This window comes from Cuculus canorus, chromosome 3 (genome assembly GCF_017976375.1).
Source record: "Cuculus canorus isolate bCucCan1 chromosome 3, bCucCan1.pri, whole genome shotgun sequence".
In the NCBI taxonomy this organism is placed as follows: Eukaryota; Metazoa; Chordata; class Aves; order Cuculiformes; family Cuculidae; genus Cuculus; species Cuculus canorus.
Window position 1 is genome coordinate 92689116 of NC_071403.1, and position 18020 is coordinate 92707135.

Consider the following 18020-nt stretch of genomic DNA (forward strand, 5'->3'; position numbering starts at 1 on the left):
TTTTAACTGTTTATCTCCTTCTCCACCTTTCTCTGATTTCGCTAATGAGGGTTGCTCACGGCAGGGACGAGGGGGGGGGCTCTTTCCCCGTGGGGTTTGGAGCGTCTCGGGGCCAGGTCAGGGAGCGCTCAGCCCGGTTTAATGCTCGGAACCGCTTCTGGACCGCTTCCCGCGGACATCCCCATCCCATTTCCGTACCGTGCGCGCTGCTCGTTTCCACTCCTGATTAAGGAGTGGATTAATTTCCTCCTTCAGGAAAGTGAGGTCCTGTTAGCTCCCTTCTAGATTAAATGAGAAAGAAAGAAAATATCTAGAAGTTTTTCAAGCAAAGTTGGGATTCCCTTTGCTTATTACTCAAGCGAAGAACCGCGTTTAGTTGGAAATTTCTGCCCGAGAAGAATAATGATAATTCCCCGTCCACCTCCAAAGGGTAGTTGCAGGGTGGCATTTAGTGCATGCTGTTCCCGGGTAATCTAATGACATGGTTGCTCCCCTGCCCGCTCGCAGCCCTCCCTTCGGTTCTCGCTCCCCGCTCGGTTTCCTTCTGAAGCGTGGCGGCACCGCTCGATGCTTTTGGAGATGCCATCGCTTACTGCCCGTCCTGCCCGAGCCTTCCCCGCTTCGCTCGCTCCCCGCCGGCAGGTTCACACTTCGGCTGGGCTCCCACAGCGTGTTCACAGTGGATAACAAAAAAAAAATAAAAATCACTAGCCCGCCCGATAAGAGGGCGAGGGACTCGTAGCAACAGGTAACGAGGTCACCTGCAGCTTTTCAAGGGTGTCGAACTGCTTAAAAACGAGAGCGGGCGGTTTGCAAAGGAATCGCATTGGGCAAGGGAGTGTCCGAAGGGGAGAGAGAACCATCCGAAATAGCGCTGAGCGGCACTTTTTTAACACGTCTCAAGTTACTGTGAGGGCGACAGGACCTCTGCAGCGAAACGGAAAAGCTGCCCCGCTTTGGTCTCTTGCTCGCTGGTGTCTTGTGGTCCCTAAAAAGCCTCGATAAGCCGCGCCGCAGAGCGACCCCGGCTCTGAGAATCGCGGGTCTGGGCCGGACACGTGTTGCTCTCTGGGGAGCGGTCCCTCCAGGGGATGCCAGGGGTGCTCCGGGCAGGTACAGTTGCTTGGGGGGGGGGAAGCGCTGCCGCATCCCGCCGAGGTACCTCATCCTTGCTCTTGAGGGTCGCGCCGGAGCTGTCGGGCACGAACCAGACCCCAGGCAAGTCCTTGCGGAGCGCTTGTGCGGCAGGGATGCTCGAGTTGCCGGGGACAGCCCGGGCTGGGGCTGCGGGAGAGCAGGCGAGGCGAGTCCCCGGGCTGACCCGAAAGCGGGGAGCTCTCTCCTCCCTTCTCCCTCCCCGCCCCGGCTCTTTGTTCTTTGCCCCTTTGTTCTCCCTCTCCTCGGCGTTTGCCTTAAGTTTCCAGGCGGGCTGGAAGTGCGGAGGAAAGTTGTTGAAAGCTGAGGAATTAACAATAAGTGGATGCCGGAGCAGTTAAAAGAGGTGGGGGGTCCCTTCCCTTCCCGAGGCTGCGAGCCATTCCCTGCATTCTGTCGCTTTGTCTGACTTGCCCAAAGGACCCGTGTGTCGCGGGGCAGACGGGCCACGCTCGCACTGATGCTGAGGTAGAAGGGGAGATGGGGCTCCCACGGACACAGCGCAGCCCCTGCGGACCCTGCAGCCCTTCTGTCCCCATTCGAAAGCAATCCGGTGGGCAACTGTCCTTTCTGGTGGGAAAAAGAGAAGAAATATTAATAGCTGAAAATATTGTAGAGAGACAAGGTGGTGGGTCACAGGCACGAAGGGTTTCTGAATGTTATATTTTTAGGGCATGTGTGATGGTTTGCATTGCGCAAACCCAGAATGGATTTGGCTTCATTGCCTTCTTTTCAGCGTTCTTCCTGCTTGCTTGACAGGAATGTGGTAAAGTGTTGTCACGAGTTAAATAAGTTGGCACTCACTTTCAAAGCACATGGGATAGAGCAACACCGCAGCTTAAAGGACACAGTTAATGGGAGATAATACAGTATGATTTGGTGTGGACAATAATAATAAAACTTACTTGGAAAAGGAAAATCTCTTTGCTCAGTACAATATAGTATAGCCTTGTCCTGCCTTCGCTAATCATGTTTAAACGCTAGAGAACTACAAGCTTATTTTACCTTGCATTAAGAAACCACAAATAACTTTGCAAGCATTAGTTATCACAGGATTCTTCTCTGTCCCCCTGACATATGAAAGCAGGAAAAAATTTCATTTGGGTGCATTAGATATTAGGAAAGCTGATGTAAAAGGAAGTTTTAATATGGAGTCAGTCACAGCGGGTTACGGACAGAGCCAGATTTGAACCTTGAACTGCAGCAGACTTCCCTAACAGCTCTGTTATGCCCCCACCTTTACAACCAAGGATACGATGGATGAACATAGCACTCTGGCACTTGTTTAAAAGTTGCTTGAATGTATTTCTTGTAATCGAGAGAATGTCAATAAACATTTATAGCAGTATAATGTAAATTTATTATTTTTATATATGTCAAGAGCCTACAAAATTATTTTTTTAAAAGGTTATATTCCCAGTACTTTTGTACTGATTGTTTATCATAGTGAGTTAAATTTCTAGAACTTGTATACATACTTTTGATATCAAACAAACCAAACAAGTTTGAAAACTGAGGTGAGATAAGATTTGAGTTGACTAAATAAATGGTTTAGATTGGGTTTTTTTCTAACGTGCTTATGCTAATAAGGATTAGAACATCTTTCTGACAGATGTTAAACCCCAGGGTCAATTTTTTTAAATGAAAGGGGTTTGATTTGAGGGAATGTGGGGCCTGTTCTGGCTTTGTTTTTTCTTGATGTTGAGGGGATACAATCTCAGTGAGAAGTCTGGGAACCTCACAACTGGAAAATCCAGCTTTAGGTGCTTTGAGCTGCAAACTCAAACCCAGAAGCTGTCCTTGAAAACTTTGACCTTTATTATCTAGGACCGTGGTTCACAGCTTAGTGTAATGATCGGTCACTGGCAAAGTAGAGAAAGATATAGGCATCATATTGAATGCTTTGGTGATAGTTCGATCTTCTAGCTGAATGCATCTTCACACACAAACCTACTAGACTATTACTTAAATCCAATGGCTGACTGCACTATTTACTATTCTGTTTATATGCCAAATCTCGTAATGTGTTGTTGCAATATCCAGGTAAAAATGTTCAGTGCCATTTGCAACAAGGAATCTGCCTTAAGCAATGCTATAATCAGTAATAGCTAATGTTACCGAGAGCAACAGTTTCTGCCACAGGAGTTAACAAAGGTACAGCAATAATTGTGTTCAAAACTAAATAATAGCAGACATCCAAGAAGGAAAATATAAATTTAATTGGAAAAATGGATCTTACAGAATGCTGTATGTGATCAATAGCAGTTGCTTCTGTCTTGAAAATGACGGCGATTAGAGGGCCAAATAATGCTAGTGGGTACTTGTTCAAATAGAGGGCTTCTGCAGTGTGAGGGAAAATTAATTTCTGACTCAAAAGCATCTGCTGAAGACAGGGTAGCTGATTTAGTCACATTTTAATTAATCTTCCCTTTTTGATCATCACGCTTCTTACTGACATGCATAGATATCCTTTCAATAGATGACAGATTTATATCTATTTAAAAGAAAAAAAGCCCAAACAGACAATGCTCTAGTACTTCCCTTGGAAATTCTCTCAATGAATGCAAGTTATTAAATATTACACTGGATTTCAGAGGGCAAATCTGAATATGTAAAGACAGTCTGGGATTTTGTTATCCTGTTTTTTTGAATGGGGGACAAAGCTACCGAGTTGTAGTAGTTCGCTAAACTACCGTGTTCTTTAAATGAGATTACAGGCAAAACCTTCTACCTCTGAATTTTTATCACGTTTGTACTGTTGATAAATACTTGGAGTGAACAAGGAAGAAAATACAGTGCTTTCATTTTTACTTCCCTTGCACATATTCAGAACTGTTCAGATATAATAACAGCATCAGTGCAGAGAAGTATGGCATAAAATCAGCATAAGGAAGAAATTAAAAATGTATACTCTCTGCTTTATAGTAGATGGCTCTAGATATAGGTGTGAATGAATACTGACTCACTTATACAGTTCTTAAATGGAAAAGCTGTAAGTTTAAGACAAACGTAAGCAGAGTGTCATACTGCATTCAGTAGATGTTGGCATGCTAACTTTAGGAAAACAGAAAGCAGTGGTTCCCTTGGCATCCCCACAGAAAATTAGATCTTACCAGAAAGGAAAGGAGAGCATATAACTACAGGAGCTATGTTAAGAATGGACGTTTAAGAACTTTAATATTGTATTTCTTTTTTTTTATCGGTTTATCTCAGTCTTAACAAAATTAAAAGATTTTTTCTTGTAAATGATTGTTTCATTCTTTCAGTATACACCTAATAAAACTAAAAGTCTTCAGAATAATGCAGATCTCAGGCTTTCAAATGTCACAAGGGCCTTGTGTGCTTACTATATGTATAAAATTACTACTAACCATGGTAAATAGTGGAATACTGTTGGCTAAGATTCAGTTGCTGAATAAAGGGTGAGTCAGGAATTTTTGTTTGTTTGTTTTTTAACTCTTGTGTCATGTACGGAGAGCCCTGTAGCTCATTTCACCATGCAAGTATAGGAGTAAGCTTAAGGTGTTGACTGAATGTAGTAAATATATTTGCAACAAATACTGGTGATAATGATATGTTTCCATCAAGGTATTTAATCTGTTTTGAAATTTGTCTTATTCTTAACAAATAGTTATTATAAACTGAGAAATTACTTCCCCATATTTATATTCTGTCTCCAAAGCCTTTTTATTTGAAGCACAAAAATAAGTATTTCTCTGTATTTTCTTAGTCACTCACAACCCTAAGATACAGGACTGGCATAATACACACAATCTTCCTCCCTCAAAATATTTGCAAGAATGTGTTTTTGAACATAGATCAGTAACGTATAAGTGGCTCTGGCTCTTAGTATAGAAGGTGAAGAGATGTTAAATCAATGTAAGTTCATTCTAAGTAAATGATTAAGATAAAGGCTCAGTTCTGTTTCCACTGCAGTTAACACCAAAACTCTCGTGACTTTGAATAGCTTCCTCTTCCTGTTTGGATTGGGGAAATGCTCAGAAATTCCAGCCAGCATTTTTGTTTTGTTGTGCAGAAATACATAGAAGTAACATAATCTTCTTTGCTTAAAGCTAGGGTTCCAGGCTTTATTTTTTTTTCGTAGACTTCTGCTGAATATTTTTACATTTATTATCAAGTAGTAAGAGGTCATGATCCCATCCACTCCCCTTCCCCCCATGGAAACAGTTACCATAACCATGAATGGCATATTTGATATTTTGTGTTTAACTATTTCAAACCTTCATCCAATTACAGGATAAAATGATTTTTTTAATACTTGTATAAAATACAAATCCTTACATTAGTGTCAGTCTTTCAAAGCTGAACTGTTGCTAAGTTTAACGTTCATTAATGACAGCTGTTAAAATGAACTAGGAACTTCCATATTTTCTTTCAGTTAGGAAAATACTCATGCTGAACTGAACTAGGTAATTCCATGCATATGCTTATCAGTCCGTGTTTTCTGAACATATGACATCACTATTTAATGTTTTTTACTTATTCTTTCATATTGTTTTATTCACAAGAGTGAGACATCTAAAATATGCTTGAAATTTATAATTAAAAATATAAATCTTTAAATGAGGGATGTAAATAGTGCAGACTTTGAATTATAAATTAGAAAATCTTTTTTCTGTTTCTAATTTGGATTTTCTTTGAATAGTTTTCTTCCGTCCTCCCTCCCTAATAATCTTTTCCACTTGAAAAAATGTTTGAAGTAGTATGCATTTTAGTAGCATACAGCACAGGGACTCCTCCATGTTTGAATCATACTTGGAGCTCTTCATATGATGTTTTTGCTTCCATAGAAAGTGTTAAATATTTTAGGCTGACTGACTCTTTTACACATGGCAAAAAATACAGTAATCCAGTGAACGTTTCCACTGACACATGGAAATCGAAAGACTTTGCAGCTGTACTTGTACGACACTGCTACTAACATGAGATTCTTCTGGGGTGCACGATGTTGGTATATTCAGGGAAAAATAGAAATAAATGGAGCTTATACTTCTAACTTGGGTGATACCAACTTCTTATATGCACTCAGTAGATAAATTTGTACTTTTTGTCTTTCTAATCTGCAATAACATCTATCCAATGGAATAACTGTGAGAGATATATTTATAGATATCTATGACACACATACAGATATGTGTGTGTGTGTGTGTGTGTATATATGGCCGGGGAAAAATTTACTCAAGGAGACAAGCTTGCTTTAAAGGAAGTGCCACATAAAAGAGGAACTGAATTTTCTGTCTTGGTAGAATGAAGAAATTATTGCAATAAATAATAATTTATAAATTATAGCATCCAGACTTCCGTAAAGAAGGATCACCAGTAGCAGACCCATGTAATTAAGAGTGATGGTAGTGACTGAATTATTTCTGAGTTCCTTTACGCATTAACTAGCAAGAAAATTTTCATCAATGTGTAAAAATCAGAATTCTTTAAGAGGAAAAACGTGCAATAGATTCAACCTTTAAATGCTGGGCATTTGGGTTGATGTTTTGTTTTTTTTTTTTAATTGATCGTTTGTTTTATAACAAGGAGCATTCATAGAAAAATATTCAAAGCAGGGGAAAAATAATTGAGGAACTGTGATGTGACTGGCATAGATCCTTCCTGAACTAGTAGAAGATGCAGACCAAATTGCTTGTCATTGGAGTACTAATATCTTTAGAATCACATCGAAGTTCATTTGATCTGTAAGTTTAACATCGTATTCATCAAAGTCACTGACATTCATGCTCCAAAGCCTGGAACTTCTGCAACTATGCCTAATTTTTATGATTGGTTCATTTTTCTGTTATAGTTTAAAAAGTTTGGGTAAAACAGATATAGTAAACCTGTGATTATAATGCTTGACATTTAATGAGTTAATTTGATTATTCATCTGAAAGATATCAGAGGCAACCCTTACTTTCATATAAGGAAACTGAGGCACAGAGAGAGAAGTGATTCTTAGAAGCCCGAGTTCCCAATGATATGTTGGTGATAGGTTTAGGAATACAGAACAAGTTACACATAGCTGATACATACATGTTTTAGCTTCATAAAGCACAAGCATTTTATGATGCCTTCATAAGCTAATAAACCCTTGTTCCAGCTGTCTTCTCCAGAGTTTTGTGACATTCTCTTAGTGGCAATGCTTCATTCATTAAATGTCTATAGATCTTGTAATCTGATGGTCACCTGTATGAGAGCTGGAAAACCTGTTTGTCCTTCTAATACCCGAAAAACTTCTTGATGTTAATTACTGTATTTGTAAGTACATCAGCAGAATTACCTGAAATCAGCTGGAATTACTCTTGCGTAGCAATTTGTTGCACTGAGGCTGCAGGGAGGAAAACTAGCATCTCATGTTGTACATCCTCTGCAGCAGCATAAAGCCGAGAGGAAAAAATGAGGCTTAGTGGAAAACAGTGAAGGGCCATTTTCATTAGGCTTGTACCTAAAAAAATGGCCCAAGAAGCAGCATATACTGCTGGAATAGAAGAAACTGTTTCTGGATATTATCTTTGGGTATTACACTGCAATGGTAACTTAGACAGTAACGTAATAGCCTATCTACATAGGTAAGAATGTAGAGCAACAGTCTCCTAACATCTGCAAATTAACATACCAATCCCTTAAAAAGTCATCATTTGTACAAAAGGGAAAGGGGAAAATAATTCAGGGAAAACTGTGTACCTGATCATGCTTCTGTGTATAACACGTGAGAGTTATCAATATGGTCTTAATATTAACAACCATTTCAATAAAATAATTGATTGTTGATTGTGGCCATGTTTTTTCTTTGTCTGCAGTCTTACCTGAACATCTAGGTCCAAAGAGCTTAGAGCAGCAACTAAGACTCTGACTGCTCAGGTTGTGTGCAAGCCCGATAAACATAGGGGGCCTAGTACAAAGATCACTGAAGTTCTCAGCATGGTTCCAGAAGGACTTGGATGGGGCATTTGTGAGCTAGTGGTTTTACTTCTCAGCAGAAATTTAGTAGCAAAACATTATGGTGAAGTCTCCTAACTAGTAAAATTGCTCTAATGTGATGAACTGTACCATAGTATCCAATTGCACACTGAAAAAATTGCCCTAGGTAAAATCACCCTTGTTGAAATAAGTCAATAGAGAAGATAGTGGATGCAACTAAGCTCTAGGTAGTGTATACAAAAAATAGTGTTAGTCTGTTAAGAAAAACTGATTTGATATCAGTCTCTCTGAGATCTCTTTGAATTCTGTAACTAAAATGAGAACTGGCTTCGGTCCAAAGGAACTTCAAGAACATGTCTAGCAATGATGTTTTATGCACGCTTTGTAGTGTGCTGCTACACACAGACACTAACATACTCAACATCAGGCCGAAAATTTTCAGCCAAATAAGAGGCATATTTAGACATCTCATGGGAGAAGGCAAATGGGGATGCAGAGGTGTTTGCAAGGGAAGCAGTTTCCCAACATGAGCTTCTCCATGCCTTCCCTCATAGAAGCCCTTTTGGGGGATGCGCTCCAGCTTGGCACCCTGGCTTGTGAGTCCTGTCACACCTGGCTGGACACAAGCTCCCTCCTCCCTGCCTGCTTCTTTCTGTGCAAGAAGCAATGCCAGGTGGCTATGTTTGTCCTCTTTTCTTGTCTTTTTTTTTCAGTTGGATCTGCCATCTGAGCAGAGGGGTAACACAGGGAAAGCTGATCTTTTTCATGACCTATTTGGGGCTATGATCGTCAAGCCTAAAATTGAAAAGACAGTGCTCTGCAGTGGTTCTCCTCATTTTGGTGAAAGTAGTTGAAACTCTGCCATCTAACTAAGGAGATATTAAATGACTGACACTGTTTTGAAGCATCTTTTATTTTCCATTTAATTATCTACAAGTAAATATATACAGATTTGGGGACTATCCCTTATATTCCTTCCTGAATCTTCTAAGAAAACAAAAAACAAGACCAAAAATTATCTCCTTTACTAATCTTATTTGAAACAACCCCCCAAATCTATTATAGTATATCTTTTTACAGAGATTTAAATAAATTTGGACAGATTGTCTTCGATATGATGAAGTTTCTAAAGCTTTATAAACATTCTCTTTGTAAGGTATTAAGAAACTGTGATTCAGCAATACAATGGAAATATCACAGCTAAAAAGGAAATAAACAACTTGCCTTCTTGGCAGAATTATCACTACCCCATGTGTAGGAAAAGCGTCCATTGCTGGCTGCCTTTGCTGCAATTACTGGTGTACTTTCTTGCCAGGATATCCCATTGTTTGCTGTGCTCCCTTTGCAATCTTTTTCATAGGGCTTTTGGATGCAGGAACTTTATCTAATGAAATGTTTTGTGGAGCACCTAACAAAATTACCTTTATTGCCCTGAACAATGCTATTATGCTACATTACCTAATGAGAACACATCCCTGGTAGCGTAAATCCGGAGCAGTTACCCTAATGTTTGTAGAAATTGCTCTGCATCGACACTGGAGCAACTCACTTGGGCCTGACTGCAGCAGGTCTCTTACTCTGCCTTTTGTAATATGAGAGAAGGACCTGGTATTTCAGAACATATTTCTGAAAAAAGTTGAGCATAATGTCAGCAGATGAAAGCGCGTAGCTCCTGGCAGCTCCCAGCCCCAGTAATTTCTGTGCTGCCCAGAAATTAACTTCAAGAGTCTCAAAATTGCCATTAAAATTCAATTGTTTCCCTTCACATTTAGACATCCGCCCACGGAAGAACACACATCATGTAACTTCTCCCCCTCTCCCTGGGGGTGCTACCAGATTAGCTGATGAGAAGGATGGGAAGGTTGCAGTCCTAATGGTGACTGAAAAGACAGAGGCAAGAAAATGAGCTTACCTTGCTGCTCTAAAGTTAAACAGTAATCTACATGGCTCCAACGCTGAAATACGTAATAACATGGTTTCAGGATTTCATTGCTAAAGATTTTGCATTGGTTCTGCTTCTACCTCGGCTAATATAAATATGTATAAAATTCTATTTTATTGCTATTGCAACATATGACCAAAATATCATAAAAAATGCAATTTCTCCATATTTTACTAGAAATTGAAGATCGATCCCCAGATAGTATAAATTGGTATGACTCCACTAATTTTATGAGAGCTTTGTCAGCTTTCAGTGGCTGCATATCTGGTTTCTGATTTGTGGTCTTGACCAGCTAATTACTGAAAAAGGCCTCACCATACTATGACATTCATACAGAGTAAAGGAATTTGGGGTTCTGACTGGGTTTAAGCAGTTAGATATAAAGAAATACATTGGTCTGTGGAATAAGGTCTTTTCACTTTCTCACTGTTTTCTATCATGAACAACTAGATTAAAACTAGTGTTCTGTCCTTCCCATCAGGTTCTTGGCCTGCTGGAGGCCCACAGGTATAAGAGGAAGGATGGATTCAGTATCATCACATTTCACACAGGGCTTTAGAAACGAGCATCTTTAATGCACACCAAATGAACTAAATTACAGGGGAGTGTCTCCAGCCAGCATTCCAGGGTTGTGAATGCAGCCTGGGAACCCATGGTCCAACAGGCTTTGTCATCCTCACTGGTGCCAAGAAAGGCATTGCTACAAGCTTCCATAGACCATTCTTTACCTACATTTATCACACCTTTGAAAGCAGAGCTTTTTGCATCTGCCTGGGGATGTACTTAACACATTTTAAAAAGTTGGAAAGTACATTGAGATTTAAAGCTGGATACTGTCAGTGTGCTTCGAACAGAGTCTAGATGGAGTTGAGGTAGTTGAGGCCCTTCAGTCCAAAATTGTTTAAGATGCAATATTGACCTATCTATCTTTTAACTTAAGATGCCAAGTGAAGTCCTGCATCCTCAGGGAAGATTTCATACAAAGCGTTGGGTTTCCATAATGGAGTCGCACAGCTTCTTTCTTCCCAACTGCAACAGTATCAGTTCCTCTGTCTTTATAATGAACATAGCAGTTAAGAGAATTTAAGTTCAGTGATGAAGGGTTTCATGTTTCCTCTTCTTCCGGCCTATAAACTATTCTATGCACAGGGTTCTTCCGCTCTCCCTTTCGAAGCTCTGCCATCAGCATTTACAGTTACTCAGGCTAAAGAAAAGGAGCAGCAGGGAGCATGACTGTAGCCTCCTAGAAGAACATTGAATTATGTGGGGTGGTGCTGGATCTCTGGCTTCCAGGACTCCTTTAGCACTTAAACATTAAGAATAAAATACATTAATGGGCTTTTGAGAATTCCTCAGATATGACCTGAATCATAGATACAGCCTTTCTGTCATTAAACATAATACCTTCTTGGCAGCAATTCCTCTTCTGAAACCTTTGCCCTGGAGATCTGTTTTGAAGAGGCAAGAGGCATTTTGGAAATCTTGTAGTCAGCACCTGTATGCCCAGGAATTGGGCTGATCATAGACTGTTTTGTATCGGTACTTTCCCTAATATGTCATACGTACTTTGCACATACAGCATGGTTGCTTAAGTTCAGACTGTTAATCGTTGGTTATTTTCATATTTGTGTAGTGCGTGAGAGGGGAAAGGGCTTAAATTCTGTTTGTATTTTAAATAACTGTCTTGGCAGTTACACAGCCCCTGGTGTTTATATTTTCATGGAATGCAATGTTTGTGACTGATGTTAAAATGAGAAAAGCAGAAATCAGATATGGCCGAACAGGTTCTAAAGTTGGTCCAGACTGGGTCAGCCTTGCAACACAGCCAGCTGTCAAGGGCATCTGGAAAGGTGCTGTGTAGCGCTGTACAGTTTGTCTGCTACGTATATGCAATATTACTATTTGCTGATGGCAGTTTGGCAACTTTTGCAAGCCAAATTCCGATCCCTTTACTGATGCTGAGAATTAGTGCAAATTCCTCTGACAATAGGCTTGATTCTTGTCAGCAGTCAGATTGCAGAAGCAAAGAGGTGAGCTTGCTTATTCTGAGCAGATTTGGATCCCGTATTAGGTGAGGGCCCCACCCCGAATCCTGGTCTCTGATAAATTCATTTTTTAACATCACGTTACCACTAGCATACAAACCAAAGATCCCTGCGGATATTTATGTTCCAACTATGAAATGCAAGCTCTTTTTTTTTCCTTTTGATTTATTTGTATGTTACGTTTTACAGACATGAGGAACCCATGTGGGATATCTTTCTCACAGAGTAAAACCAATGTAAATTTCCATGATTCAGGGATTTGTTTCAATGCTCATGTATAAACTCTCATTAGAAATGATTATGCTTCAAGATCAAAAGAAAAGTACGCTCACTTGTATTAATGTTTAATGCATAATTCACATTGTTAGAACAAAAAACCAAAACAGTTGGTGGTTGTTATGACAAATATTAAACATTGGCACTACTAAACAATTCCCATAGAGGATCCTTCATTTCATTGCATTGGCGGTGCACTGAGATTTCCTCTTGCGCATGCTGTGCCGTTGTCTCAGAGATTTAAAGACACCTTCCTCACTGGATGAGTAATTCCCCTGTAATGACAGGAGCAGGGGAGAGCTGGGATACCCTACCACTGCTGGTGGCTCCAAAGCTCAGAGACCTCTCAGTGGAAGCAGAGTGTAAAATAATCCAATCTGATTGCTTGTACAAGTGGGATTTCAGATCAGGCATGCTCAAATACAGTCCAAAACTCTCACTGCCTTCGATCTTAGTCTAGCTTGAACATTAATATCAAGACTAGTCACCCGTGGTCAAAGTCACCCAGCATGAAAGAATTCCAGAAGAGCTTGATTTCTTGTTTTATTTTAATCCGTGGTTTATCTTCTATTAGTCAATGCTTACTTTCTTTGCAGAAACCTTAAATAAGCAGGTTTGTTGTGAGGGGGGTGTACAAAAAATCCATTCCCTATATCCAAAACCAAGACCAGCACAGGACAGTACACCCATGCTTGTAATCACAAATTGAGCTTAGGTATGAGGATCCTGTGTGGCATCATATATGGCCTGTTACACAGAGTAGCGGTGCTACTTCATTGGTGTAAGGGAAAATCCCTGGGTGCCCTCTGCCTCCCAGGATTACGGCCTCCTAGCTTTTATATTTATGCGTCTTTCAAAAATGTGGCTGTTTTACTAGCTGAGCTTACGTAATTTCTTACTTGTCTAGTTATCTTTATTTTTTTCCCCCAAGACTCCCACAACAAACCACCTCGAGTCTAAAGTTTAGGAGTCGTAATTCACGTCAGAGTCACCTCTTTTCCCAAGGAGGTTTGTGGCATAGAATGAGACCAAAAAAAAATTTGCATACTCTCATTATTTTGGTAACCTTCTGTACACCAGTAGTGACACAATATACCTGATTCAGAGCTGAGTAGCTGTCTGAGTTTCAGGTAGGTTCTTCCTAATCCAGATCTCTGTAAGCAAAGTATAAATTAGCAGTCTGTTCTTGAGGTGCTTTTTGAAAGCCCTGTTGTTCTGCAAACCCTTCTGTGCAAGTCCAAGAGATTCCTCATTCGGGAACTAATATTGCTGAATTAGAATGGGTGCTATTGCTTTGCATGGTCTGCAGCTGAAGTATAAAAGGGTCACGGGTATTTAATAATAGCAAGCAAAGCTTTGGGTTTTGTTTTCCTTTTGTTTATAACAACCCACTCAAAATATTTACGATTGAGAAGTTGATATCTTCTCCAGTAAAGAACCTACTGTCCACTTTAAGGCAGTTGAGAGGGTACTCAAAGAGCATATACCGTCTAAATTGTTTATTTTTAGTGGAGCGCACGTGGCATGGCTATCCTGGAATTGATCATAAATACATAGCTGTTGTGGGGTTTTTGTTTAGGAAGAAAAACCTTGGTGAATTAAATATGCTTCACAAATTAAAAACTAGGTCAAACACTGGGCCAAATTAACCTCATATTAAAACAGAAAGACTAAATTCTGTTGTTCTCACCCGTGGGACTTGTCTACACACCAAATTATTCCAAAACACTTACTAGGTACACTGAAGTAATTACTTTTGACTAAAATCATATGTAGATGAATCTCACACCGGCATAAGAATTCACTTTCTTGAATTATCTTAATCCACTCTGAAAGTGGATTAAGTGAAACCAGGAAACATCTCAGTCATTCCAGAATGAATATGCCATCTGAACACAGTTCTGCTTTACATTCACATCTGACCTTATTCCAGCATAATTTTCCTGGGCTGAGAGGTTCTTAGGATGTATCTACATAGCAAATGAACACATGATTATAGACATACCAGCCTCTCCTTTACTCTCACTACCATGAGTAACAGCAGTAATGAAAGACGGTACAGAGACTTCAGTACAGCTTATTAACTGGAGCATATATGCAGTTGGTTGTGAACAGCCTCTGCTGAAATCCGCCTCACACACCCTCGCTTCAGATACAACTCACGTCTCTTAGACTAATACTGGGGTTGGGAATGCCTCTCTGCATCGCCGGTGTGTACGCACACCAAAAATTGCATATGTGATAGGACTGTGCAGCTGAGCTAAATGGAAAACAGGTGAATTTAACTTCAAAGGTTAATCACATTGGAGAAGAAGCATGGCTCACGGATTTTTAATATACACACCTTTGACAACCAAATAAAGTGTCAGCTGTGAGACTGTGGAGGCCAAATTAAATATGCTGTAGACAAGCACAACTCAGTTGATTTCACTAGGGCTGAATTTGGCTCCGTAGGTGAGATCTTGCTTATTTGACTAATACTTGTTTTGTTGCCTATCTGTTAATTTCTTTTAATGAAATTAATGTATTTTAATGTTCCAAAAATAGCAGTCTGATTAACTAATTCACTTTTAAAAGTGTAACAATCACAACTCAAAATCTCTCTTTTAGCTGAGGTATGGAATAACTGCAAGTAGAATTTTGTGTAACTATGCCATGCCCTTCGTCCTTTTAAACAAATTCCCCACATCAATTGGAAGAGCCTCACTTAAAAATGAATGGTGAAATATAGGCAACAATCAAGCTGTACAGAGTGCTTTTCAAGCCTAACGAAAAAAATTTATCAGTAATGTACTCTGTACTCTGCTGAGACAGCATGCTTAAGACAGGTAAGAATTTAGTCTAAAAGCAGTTCAAAACAGTTCCAAAACTGAAAAACGTAACAAACTTGTCTTTCTAGACAAGTCTGAAAACATATTCAGTAGCCTGGGTTAAGATGAAGAAGAAAAAAAATAAAAGAGCTTTCAATTTCAGGCTTCTTAAAATGATGCTTAGACTGTATTATATTCCAACAAGGATATGTATTTCCCCACCCCCCCCACCCCTCCGACTCTTTTTCCTCTTGCAATAGATGATCTCACCACTTAAAATACGGTGCTGACGGAGGGTACTGAGTCCAGCAGCAGAAAAGGTGTTCGCTTAACTTCTCACTTACTTTACCACTTTATAAAAACTGTAATAGGAAAACCTCATGAGTAATAATATTAAGCAATCTTCCCTTCTATTGTATTTAAATGAGGAAAATGAAAGCGTCAGTGCTGGTTTTAGGGCTGAACACAGGCAGGTGTGAAAAATAATTTAGGTTCAGCCCTTCTCTGTGCATCCCTTCCTGAACTCTATCACACTACTGGCAATGTTGTAACTTGTTATTATAAGAGCTGGTGGGGAAGGCAGCATGGAACAGGTAAACTAGGCTTTGGGCGCTGCCGGGACGCTCGGCGGTCACTGTGCAGGTGTCGCGGTGTATCAGCACTTTGGGAAATAAACAGCGTTGCTGTAACAACCAATGTTTAGCTGAAGAGGCACTGAAATCTGAGCAACCGCGGGCAGTTTCTTTCTGAGCGAGGCCTAGTTCTGGAAAGACTTTGGCACACGAGTTAAACGCAGCATGTACAATGTCCCCTGAATTCAGCAGGGCCATTCACGCAGACTTACAGGATTTGCCTTTAAAAGTACAAAACCCAAGGAAAGCGAAGGCAGGTGGCTCGCCAGCCCCTACCATTACTCATAACTCGCTCGCAGCAGCGTGCGTGGTGGCTGCACCGATTTCAGTGCTGACTGCAGGCCTAAGCGTGCTCTCTCTTTTACCGTACATTCCCCCGCTTTCAGAAACAGATGCTCCGCAACCCTAGCAACAGAGGTAGGGAGAGATGGTTTAAATACCCCGCGATAAAAAAAAAAAAAATCCTGCCAGGGTTTGCGCCAGCCTTTTTTTTATTATTTTTTTTTATTTATTTTTTTCCCCCTCCCTTACGGCGACGCCATTGTGCCTGCGAATTTCCCAGCCACCTCCGTGCCTCCTTGAAGGGCTGCATCCCCGAACGCCACCGGTGCCACCGCGCCGGGGTCTCCCCGCAGCCTCGCCGGGTGCGGAGCGCGGAGCCTGCGCGGCAGCAGCGCCCGCACTGCGCGCCGCCTCCCCCCTCCCCCCTCCCCCCCCGCTCTGCGGGTGCTTGTTATTTTTAGCTCTTTTTATAGCATTTTTTTAATTTTTTTTTTTTTTTTTTTTTTTGCGCTGAACTCCATCCCTTCCTTCCCTCCCGCCTCCGGCAAATGGCCCGGCTGTCCCCGGGGCGAGGTGTCCCGTTGGCTGGGGGTGGCACCCCCTCTCCTTTCCCACACCTCTCCGTTCCCACGCTTTCCGCGCTTGGCGTTTTTGGGTATTTTTTGGTTTTGTTTGGTTTTGTTTATTATTGTTTTTTCCAGGTGGGACTTGGCGGTGACCGGCGAGGCTCGCCTGGCACTGAATGTCACCCTGAAGGTAAAATGAAAGACAAAAAGATGAACGCATGCCTGCTCCCCTCGCTCCCCGCGCCCGCCACCATCGCGGGGCGGCAGCCCCCGCCGCGCCCCGGATTTCCTGTCCCGGCTCTTCTTTTTTTTATTATTTCGCTTTAAAAAAAAAAAAAAAGCCACAAAAAATTTAAAAAAGGAAAAAAAAAAAATCGCATGCCAAAGAAACGTGCACGTACCCGGTAACGAGCCCAGGAAAAACCCCGGCCGCTTCCCCCTTCTCCTGCCAAGTTATCATTGAGAAAACAGACAGGCGGCGTGACGTCCCGGGTCAGGCCGAGTGCGGAGCGGCGCTACCAAGGCGGCAGGGAGGCCCGGAGACGCCGCCGGGGCCGGGGACGCGGGTTCCGGGGCCGAGGCCGCCCGCCCGCCGCCTCCCCCGCCGCCGCCCCCCGCTCCCGCTCCGTCGCCGCCGCCCTCCGCGCCCCTCGCGCCCCCCGCGCCGCCCCGCGGCCCCGCGGCCCCGCGCCGGCTCCCCCCTCGCTCGGCGGAGGTCGCGGGAGCCCAGTTAAAGGAGGCGTGTGTAAAGATTTTGCGATGTCCCTGCATGGTGTTGTAGACTTTCCTAGCAAAGAAACCGGCTTCGGCTTCTTTAAAATCCCCGACGACTCACCTGATTAACCCGCCTGCGGTTCTGAGCTGACCAGGTAAAGCGAGACCCCCCCACCCCCTCCCCATCCCGCACCGCCGCCACCTGACATAGCACCGGGGGGCGAGGGTTTGCTCTGAGACGCTGCCAAAAGCGCTCCCCCCCCTTCCACCTTCAGACCTTGCAATTCCACTTGCTCAGAGTCCTGTGTCCCCCTTTCTCCCCCCACCCGCAATTCCACCTCCGGACCTTGCAATTCCACTTGAGCAGAGTCCCGTGTGTGTCCCCCCACCCCCCCCAAAAAAAAAAAAAAAGAGAAAGAATAATCAGCTTTGTAAAAAGCCGCACAACAGCACTAAACCACCCGGGGGTCGGGGGTTCTCCTCTCTCTCGGACAATTAATTACAATTATTAGCGTGGGGGGAAGGAGAGATGATTTCTTTTTCTGCTGACACCCCGGCCGGTTTTGTCCTCCACCCCTTTCCCAGGGTCAGGAGTGCCGGGGAAGTGACGAGGCTTTAAACCAGCAAGAGTTTGGGGTCAGGGGTCCCGGGGTGGCTCCGGCGGCTGC

At 42.2% G+C, this 18020-nt stretch overlaps 1 protein-coding gene across 8 annotated transcripts in view; it reads left to right on the forward strand.

Moving 5' to 3' along the window:
• Positions 1-18020, forward strand: part of ESRRG (estrogen related receptor gamma) — a 400770-nt gene that overhangs the window by 2719 nt on the left and 380031 nt on the right. For 2 of the 8 annotated variants that reach the window (XM_054061955.1, XM_054061957.1), the window contains exon 1: positions 17365-17507. The exons of 3 other annotated variants lie outside the window; for them this stretch is intronic. The gene's annotated coding sequence lies outside the window, so the exon portion shown is untranslated. Of the gene's footprint in view, positions 1-16763; positions 16829-17358; positions 17508-18020 lie in introns of those variants that run through there. 3 more of the 8 variants (XM_054061962.1, XM_054061968.1, XM_054061958.1) reach the window with 3 other exon arrangements.